Raw genomic sequence first — 7,122 nt, forward strand, 5'->3', positions numbered from 1 at the left:
GGCGCGGCGGCGGCGGCGGCGGCCGGGCTCGGTGTGGGGGATGTCGCGGGCGATTAGTGGTAAAAAGCGGCGAAGTGGGAGACGGACGCCTTCCCTGGCTGGGTGAGATTCCGCCGTTGGTCCGCAACGGAGCCGGGGTGTTCCGGCAGCGGGTGACACGGGGCAGCGCTGGCTGCCACCTCTGCCCGGCTCGGCCGGTCCGGGCTGGGCTGTGACAGACTGGGCTGGGCACTGCGGGTCCTCTCTGTGCTCTCCTGGGCTGGTCTGTCCTGTGCTGTGCTACTGTGCTCTGCTGGGCTGGTCTATGCTCTGCTGGGCTTGGGCTGGGCTGGGCTCTGCTGTGCTGCGCTGGGCTCTGCTGGGCTGGGCTGGGCTCTGCTGGGCTGGGCTCTGCTGGGCTGGGCTGGGCTGGGCTGGGCTGTGCTCTGCTGTGCTGGGCTGTGCTCTGCTGGGCTGGGCTGGGCTCTGCTGGGCTGGGCTCTGCTGGGCTAGGCTGTGCTCTGCTGGGCTGGGCTGGGCTCTGCTGGGCTGGGCTCTGCTGGGTTCCGCTGCCGCAGCCGCTCGGCGCCTCCTTGGCCGATGGCTCCACCCAGCGGTGCGCGCTGGGACTGCACCCGCCGCCGCTCGCAGCCCGCGCTGCCGCTCGGCCCGGCCCGCGATTCCAAACCTTCCGACACACCCGGCCGCAAGAACCGAACCAGGCCTTTCCCAGCCCAGCCTAAAGCCGAGGCTCAGAGGGACAAAGCCACATCTATCATCAGGACAAACCTCACAAAGATAGAGCAACGATGACAGCACAGGAATGCCAATGAACACTCTCCCGCCTGCACATTCCAACTCAGGAACTGTACCCACCCTGTATTGCTTCTCTAAAGGGACATAGTGTATAAAACACTCACAGAGTTTTGAATTGCTTGACGGAGCTTTGTAGCAAAGAACGTGCCTGCCAAGACTTCTATCTCCACTAAAGCATTTAGGTTGTTATCTTTCTTTCACTTCTGCATATATTTTCAATTTTTAAACTCAGAGGTGTGCCAGTTTACAATTTTAAACTCTGTAACTTCCACATAACACAGATTGGGAAAAATCTTTCTGATTATTCCATGCATCATAGACATAATTCAAATATCCAGTTATTATAGATGGGGTGGCAGTTCTTGTCTGGACGAACAGGCTCACTCTAATGCTCAGTACAGTTCAGATGGTAGAAGGAGAAAGAGAAAAAATGGGAATGCAATGACTCCAACAGAAGCAGAGATAATCCTGTAGGGACAGATTTCTTGTCCTAAGAAGAAGCCGCTGAATTTGGAAGAAGAATGAGGGAACAAAACTGCAAGTCCTGTCTTGGTGTTCTTCTTGATTCTAACTCCAGAAAATTATCTGCGTTGGACATGTGTCGTTTTCATGCACACCAATACAATTAATAAATTTTCTTGACTCTACAGTGTAGGCTACTGTAAAACATCTGCAGTTGCTCCATTTCGTAGAAAACCTGAGAGAGACAGCGCACCAAACACACAGATATTTCAAAGGAAATATTTTGTTGTGTATTTTTTCTCATCCTCTCTGCCTTGAAGATGAAAATCCGGGACTCATAGAGACAAAATAGCCTTTAACTCTGCAGAGCGGGAATTGCCAGCATTGCAATGGCTGGATGGAATAAATTCAATTTTTCTCTGGTCTCAAGTAATGAAGCACCTGTAGATGCACAAGGGCCGTATAGATAGACATACTGAGAAGGAAACGTAACACACTGAGCCCACCCATCTCAGACAGAGAAATCCAGAACCCCAGAAAAAAAAAAAAAAAAAGCCGTAAATTAAGAGATTATCAAGACACAGTATTCAGAACTACCTTGATTTTATGAGCTGTGGAAAGAGATTTGTGCCCTTTCCGAAAGTGTGAGATTAATCTACCCAACAATGGCATTGATCTAAACAACGATAAGGACTCCAATTATCGGTCTAACAGCAAGAGGCACGAGAGCAAGCTGGGAAAGCATTATTAAAGCCTAGAAGAAACGGCTGTGACAAAAGTAAAAATTGCAATTATCTGAGTAAGAGTATCTGAGTATCTTTTTTTTCTTCTTACTGTTTGTGCAGTAGAAGACAATATTTTCTCTTTCTTCGAATTTCCAGGAAAATTCATATAACAATTGAGAGCACGAATTTCTCTAGAGGAACAATTGTCACACAATGTAGCCGCAATCTACACCTCCCATGATTCATGAAGCCCCCGGCTGTGCACACCTCGACCTAGTTAAAAGAAAGAGCATTGAACTGTTGTGAAGAGAGAGTCTCAGCATTGCCTGGTGCCACATCCTCTGCGCTCACAGGGACACAGGGGAAATCCTGTTCCTGTTCCAGGGGCCCCTGGCCCGTGGCACAATGCTGTGCTGGCAGGCTGGGCAGGATGGGCTTGAGGAACTGGAACTCGCTGTTGCCCGAGCCCGTGGTGAGGCTGATCTCGTAGCAATAGGCGCGGGGCAGGGTCCCTGCAGCGGCTGCATCGGCCAGGCCGCTCTGCGGGTTGTGGGCACCAGAGAGCACATGGGCAGCCTTCAGCTGCTTGCTCTTGCACACCTTGCGAGCCACAAAGAGCGCGGAGGAGATGAGGAAGAGGAGCGAGACAAAGACCAAGGAAACGATTAAATAGGTGGTCAGGGAGTCGCCCTGCTCGTCTGTGGGCGGGCTGCTGTGCGGGAGGCGCACGTCCGAGAAGTCCTTGAGCAGGAGCGCGCTCAGAGCCGCCGTGGCTGACAGTGGGGGCTTGCCGTTGTCTCTGACCAGGACAAGCAGCTTGTGCTTCACGCTGTCCCTCTCTGTGACCGGCCTCTTGAGACGCACCTCGCCGCTCTGCACACCCACGCTGAACAGGCCGGGCTCGGTGGCCCTGAGCAGGTGGTACGAGAGCCAGGAGTTCTGCCCGGAGTCGGCATCGACGGCCACCACTTTGGTGACGAGGTAGCCCGGCTCAGCCGACACGGGCACCAGCTCGCTGGACGCTGGGCTGCTGTCCTGGGCTGGGTAGAGCACGAGCGGTGCGTTGTCATTCTCGTCCAGCACCACCAGGCGCACGGTGACGTTGGCTCGCAGGGGAGGAGAGCCCGCGTCAGAGGCGCTGACCGTCACCTCGCTCTGCCGCAAGCGCTCGTAGTCCAGGGGCCGCAGCACAAACACGTGTCCGTTCTCAGAGTTCACCGAGATGCAGGAGCACGAGGGCCGCTCTGCCGCCGGCACCGGCGCCAGCGAATAGGTCACCTTGGCGTTGAGCCCCACGTCAGCATCTGCAGCACTCACGGCTCCCACAAACACCGTGGGCGCGTTGTTCTCCCGCACGTACATGGTGTAGGAGGTCTGGTTGAAGACGGGCGCGTTGTCGTTGACGTCCGAGATGTCCACGGTGAAGGTGTGCGTGCTTGTGAGAGGAGGCGAGCCCGCATCTGCTGCTGTGACCCTGAGCACGTAGCGAGCCGTGTGCTCGCGGTCCAGCGCGCTCACTGTCACCAGCTCATAGTAATTCTTATAGGCTGGCCGCAGCGAGAAGAAGAGCTGATCGTCCAGGGCACACGAGATCTTCCCGTTGGCACCAGAATCGCGGTCCCTCACCGTGAACAGGGCGACCACGGTGCCGGGCACTGTGTTCTCGGGGAGGGGACTGCTGAAGGAGCTGACCGCCAGCTCCGGGGCATTGTCATTCACATCCACCACCTCCACCAGCACTTTGCAGATAGCCGAGAGTCCCCCACCATCCTTGGCCCTCACACTGAGCTCATGATTTCCTGCTTCCTCAAAGTCCAGAGGTTTTGTGATTTTAATTTGACCAGTTATGGGTTCAATCACAAATGCCGAGTCACTCTGCCCTACAGCCTGGCTGATTTGATAGGAAATGTCTCCATTAACTCCTGGATCCTGATCAGTTGCCAAAACACTAAGAACCACAGTGCCTTCTGGCATGTTTCCAGAACCTTCCCAATGTAACGCTCTTGCATGAATATGGGAGCATTGTCATTTACATCTAGAATGATAATAGAAATCTCGATGGTGCCTGTCCTGGGAGGAGAGCCCCCATCTACAGCAATGAGACTGAAAATCATCTCCGCCTGCTTCTCTCTGTCTAGTGGCTTTTCCAAAACCAGTTCAAGATAATTTTCACCGTTACTACGAGTCCCATAGGAGAGACTGAAATATTCGCTCTTGGGAGATATTCCATATGCCTGAACTGCGTTGCTTCCGATATCGAGATCCTGAGCCCCCTCCAGTGGGAAACGAGAGCCTGTCTCGCTCGTTTCCGGGATTTCAAAAGTTACTCCTTCCTCATGGAAGACTGGTGAATGGTCGTTTATGTCCTCCAGAGCCACTTCGACCCGAAAGAACTGCAGGGGGTCGGAGAGCAGCAGCTCGAAGGGGAGCATGCAGGTGCCCGAGTGGGCGCACAGCTCCTCCCGGTCGAGCCTCCCCGCCACGAGGAGGCGGCCGGAGCCGCGGTCTAAGCGCAAATGCTGCCGGCCGTCCTCCGAGAGCAGGCGGGCGCGGCGAGCCGAGAGCTGCGGCGGCGTCAGCCCCGCGTCCTCCGCCAGCTTGCCCACCAGGGAGCCGCTTTCCGCCTCCTCGGCTACGGAGTAGCGGATGGGCTCGGCGCGAGCGAGCGGCAGCGCCAGGAAAGCAGAGAGACAAAGCACTTGCCTTGCTATCGCCATGGCGCGGCGGCGGCGGCGGCGGCCGGGCTCGGTGTGGGGGATGTCGCGGGCGATTGGCGGCAGAAAGCGGCGAAGTGAGGGACGGGCACCTTCCCTGGCTGGGTGAGATTCCGCCGTTGGTCCGCAACGGAGCCGGGGTGTTCCGGCAGCGGGTGACACGGTGCAGCGCTGGCTGCCACCTCTGCCCGGCTCGGCCGGTCCGGGATGAGATATCACCGACAGAGCTGGGCTCTGCGGGTCCTCTCTGTGCTCTGCTGTGACAGACTGGTCTGTGCTCTGCTGTGCTGGGCTGGGCTGGGCTGGGCTGGCCTCTGCTGGGTTCCGCTGCCGCAGCCGCTCGGCGCCGCCTTGGCCGATGGCTCCACCCAGCGGTGCGCGCTGGGACTGCACCCGCCGCCGCCCGCAGCCCGCGCTGCCGCTCGGCCCGGCCCGCGATTCCAAACCTTCCGACACACCCGGCCGCAAGAACCGAACCAGGCCTTTCCCAGCCCAGCCTAAAGCCGAGGCTGAGAACCGAGGGACCAAGGCACATGGCCCGTCACGATACACCGCACAGGGACTGAGAGATGGTGACAACCCGGGAATGCCAATGAACACTCTACCTGCTGAGCCTGCAGACCCAGAATTGCATCTGTCGAGGGACACCGTGAGAAGTTACCTCGCAAAATTTGGATAAGTAGAGACAGTGATTTTCCAGAAAGAATGTCTCTGCTAAGTATTCGATCTCCACACAAGGAGTCCAGGTATTTTGTTTATTTCAGTTCTACATATTTGTTATATTCTATACCCAGAGTCATAGCAATTTACAAGGTGAAATTGTAAAACTTCAGCACAACATAGTGTAAGGGAGGGTTTCCGAATACTTCAGGCATCACAGACATCATTCACACAATCAGTTATTACAGATGTGGTGGCTGTCTTTGTCTAGAGGAAAGAGGTGAGGTAAGACTCACTACAGTTCAGAAAGTAGAAGGAAAAAGAGTAAAATGGGCATGCATATGCTCTAAGAAAAATTGAGATAATCGTGTAGGGACAGCTTTCTAGTCAGAACAAAAAGCCACCGAATTCTGAAACAAGAATTAGGAAACAAAACTCCAGGTCTTGTTTTCAAATTGATCTTGATTCTAACTCCAGAAAATTATCTCTCATGGATCTGAGGCATTTTCATGCACACAAATGAATAAGTTTGCCTGACTCCTTACAGTTATAGCCTTCCAGAACTCATTTGCTGCTGCTGTATTTCTGAGAAAGTCCAAGGGGTAGAAAACACCAGACCCACACACGGGCCAAAGAAAGATTTTGTTTTGCATTACCTTTTTTTCTCTCCCTGCAAGAAACATGAAACCCCTGTACTCAATGGGTCTAAATAGTCTTTGACTGTGCAGAGCTAGAATTGCCAGCACTGCAGTGACTGGATGGGACAAATTCTCAATTTCACTGGGCAGAACTAGTGAGGCATCTGCAGATGCACAAGGGATGTACAAACAGATATACTGAGAAAAAGGATTCAACACAGAGCTCACCTATCTCAGACAGAGACTTCCAGATGTCCAGAAAAAAATGTCCTGTGGTAACAGATTGTCATGACACAGTATTCAGAACAAACTTGCTTTTCTGAGCTGGGAAAAACGGCTTTGTGTCTTCTCAGCAAGTGTGAGATCTGTCTACCCAAGTTTCCCATTGAAGTAGAAAAAAGATCGAGAAGTCGAAGTCCAGGGTGTGACAGCAAGAGACACACGAGGAACTCTCAGAATGCATTAATAAAGCCTGTTAAAAAATGGCAGTGCTGGAGGTGGAAAAGACTACAGATGGAAAGAGAGGACCAGACTATCTTTTTTTATTAGTGTTTTAAGAGGGAAAGCAATTTAAAGCTTGACTTAGAATTTGTAAGAAATTTACTATACCAATTGCAGAGAGAGGTTTTCTACGAAGGAAATATTGCCATATGATACAGGCTGGATCCCCTCCTTCCATGAACCATGAAGCTTCTAGCTGGGCACACCCTGGGCTAGTTAAAAGAAAGAGCATTCAACTGTCGTTGAATTAACTTGCTTTTCTGATCTGGAAAAAAATGGATTTGTGTCTTTTCAGCAAGTGTGAGATGTGTCCACTCAATTTCCCCATTGAGCTATAAAAAGGTAGAGGAATTCAAAGGTCCTGTCTGGCAGCAAGGGGCACAAGAGGAAAAGTGTGAGACCATTACTAAAGCAAATCAGAAATGGCTGTGACAGAGATAAAATAGAAAATTGCCTGAGGGAGAGAATCTGAATGAGTGTTTTTCCTCATTTTCGGTTTTGCTGTGGAAGACAAATTTTACTCTGACTGGAAATTGGCAGGAAATTCGCCATGCTAAGTGGATACAGAGATATTTTTCTGGAGGAATCATTTTCACATGTAGTATATCGGATCCCCTTCGTCATGAG

The 7,122-nt window shown here is 52.8% G+C and overlaps 1 pseudogene across 1 annotated transcript; it reads right to left on the minus strand.

The window, feature by feature from the left end:
* Window positions 1–2,255: 2,255 nt before the first annotated feature.
* On the minus strand, window positions 2,256–4,798 carry LOC306808890 (protocadherin beta-15 pseudogene; annotated as a pseudogene). The gene has a single exon. The product of its transcript is annotated as a protocadherin beta-15 pseudogene (transcript).
* Between the last annotated feature and the right edge of the window lie 2,324 nt (window positions 4,799–7,122).

The sequence above is a fragment of the Erithacus rubecula genome (assembly GCF_903797595.1).
Source record: "Erithacus rubecula genome assembly, chromosome: 16".
Classification (NCBI taxonomy): domain Eukaryota; kingdom Metazoa; phylum Chordata; class Aves; order Passeriformes; family Muscicapidae; genus Erithacus; species Erithacus rubecula.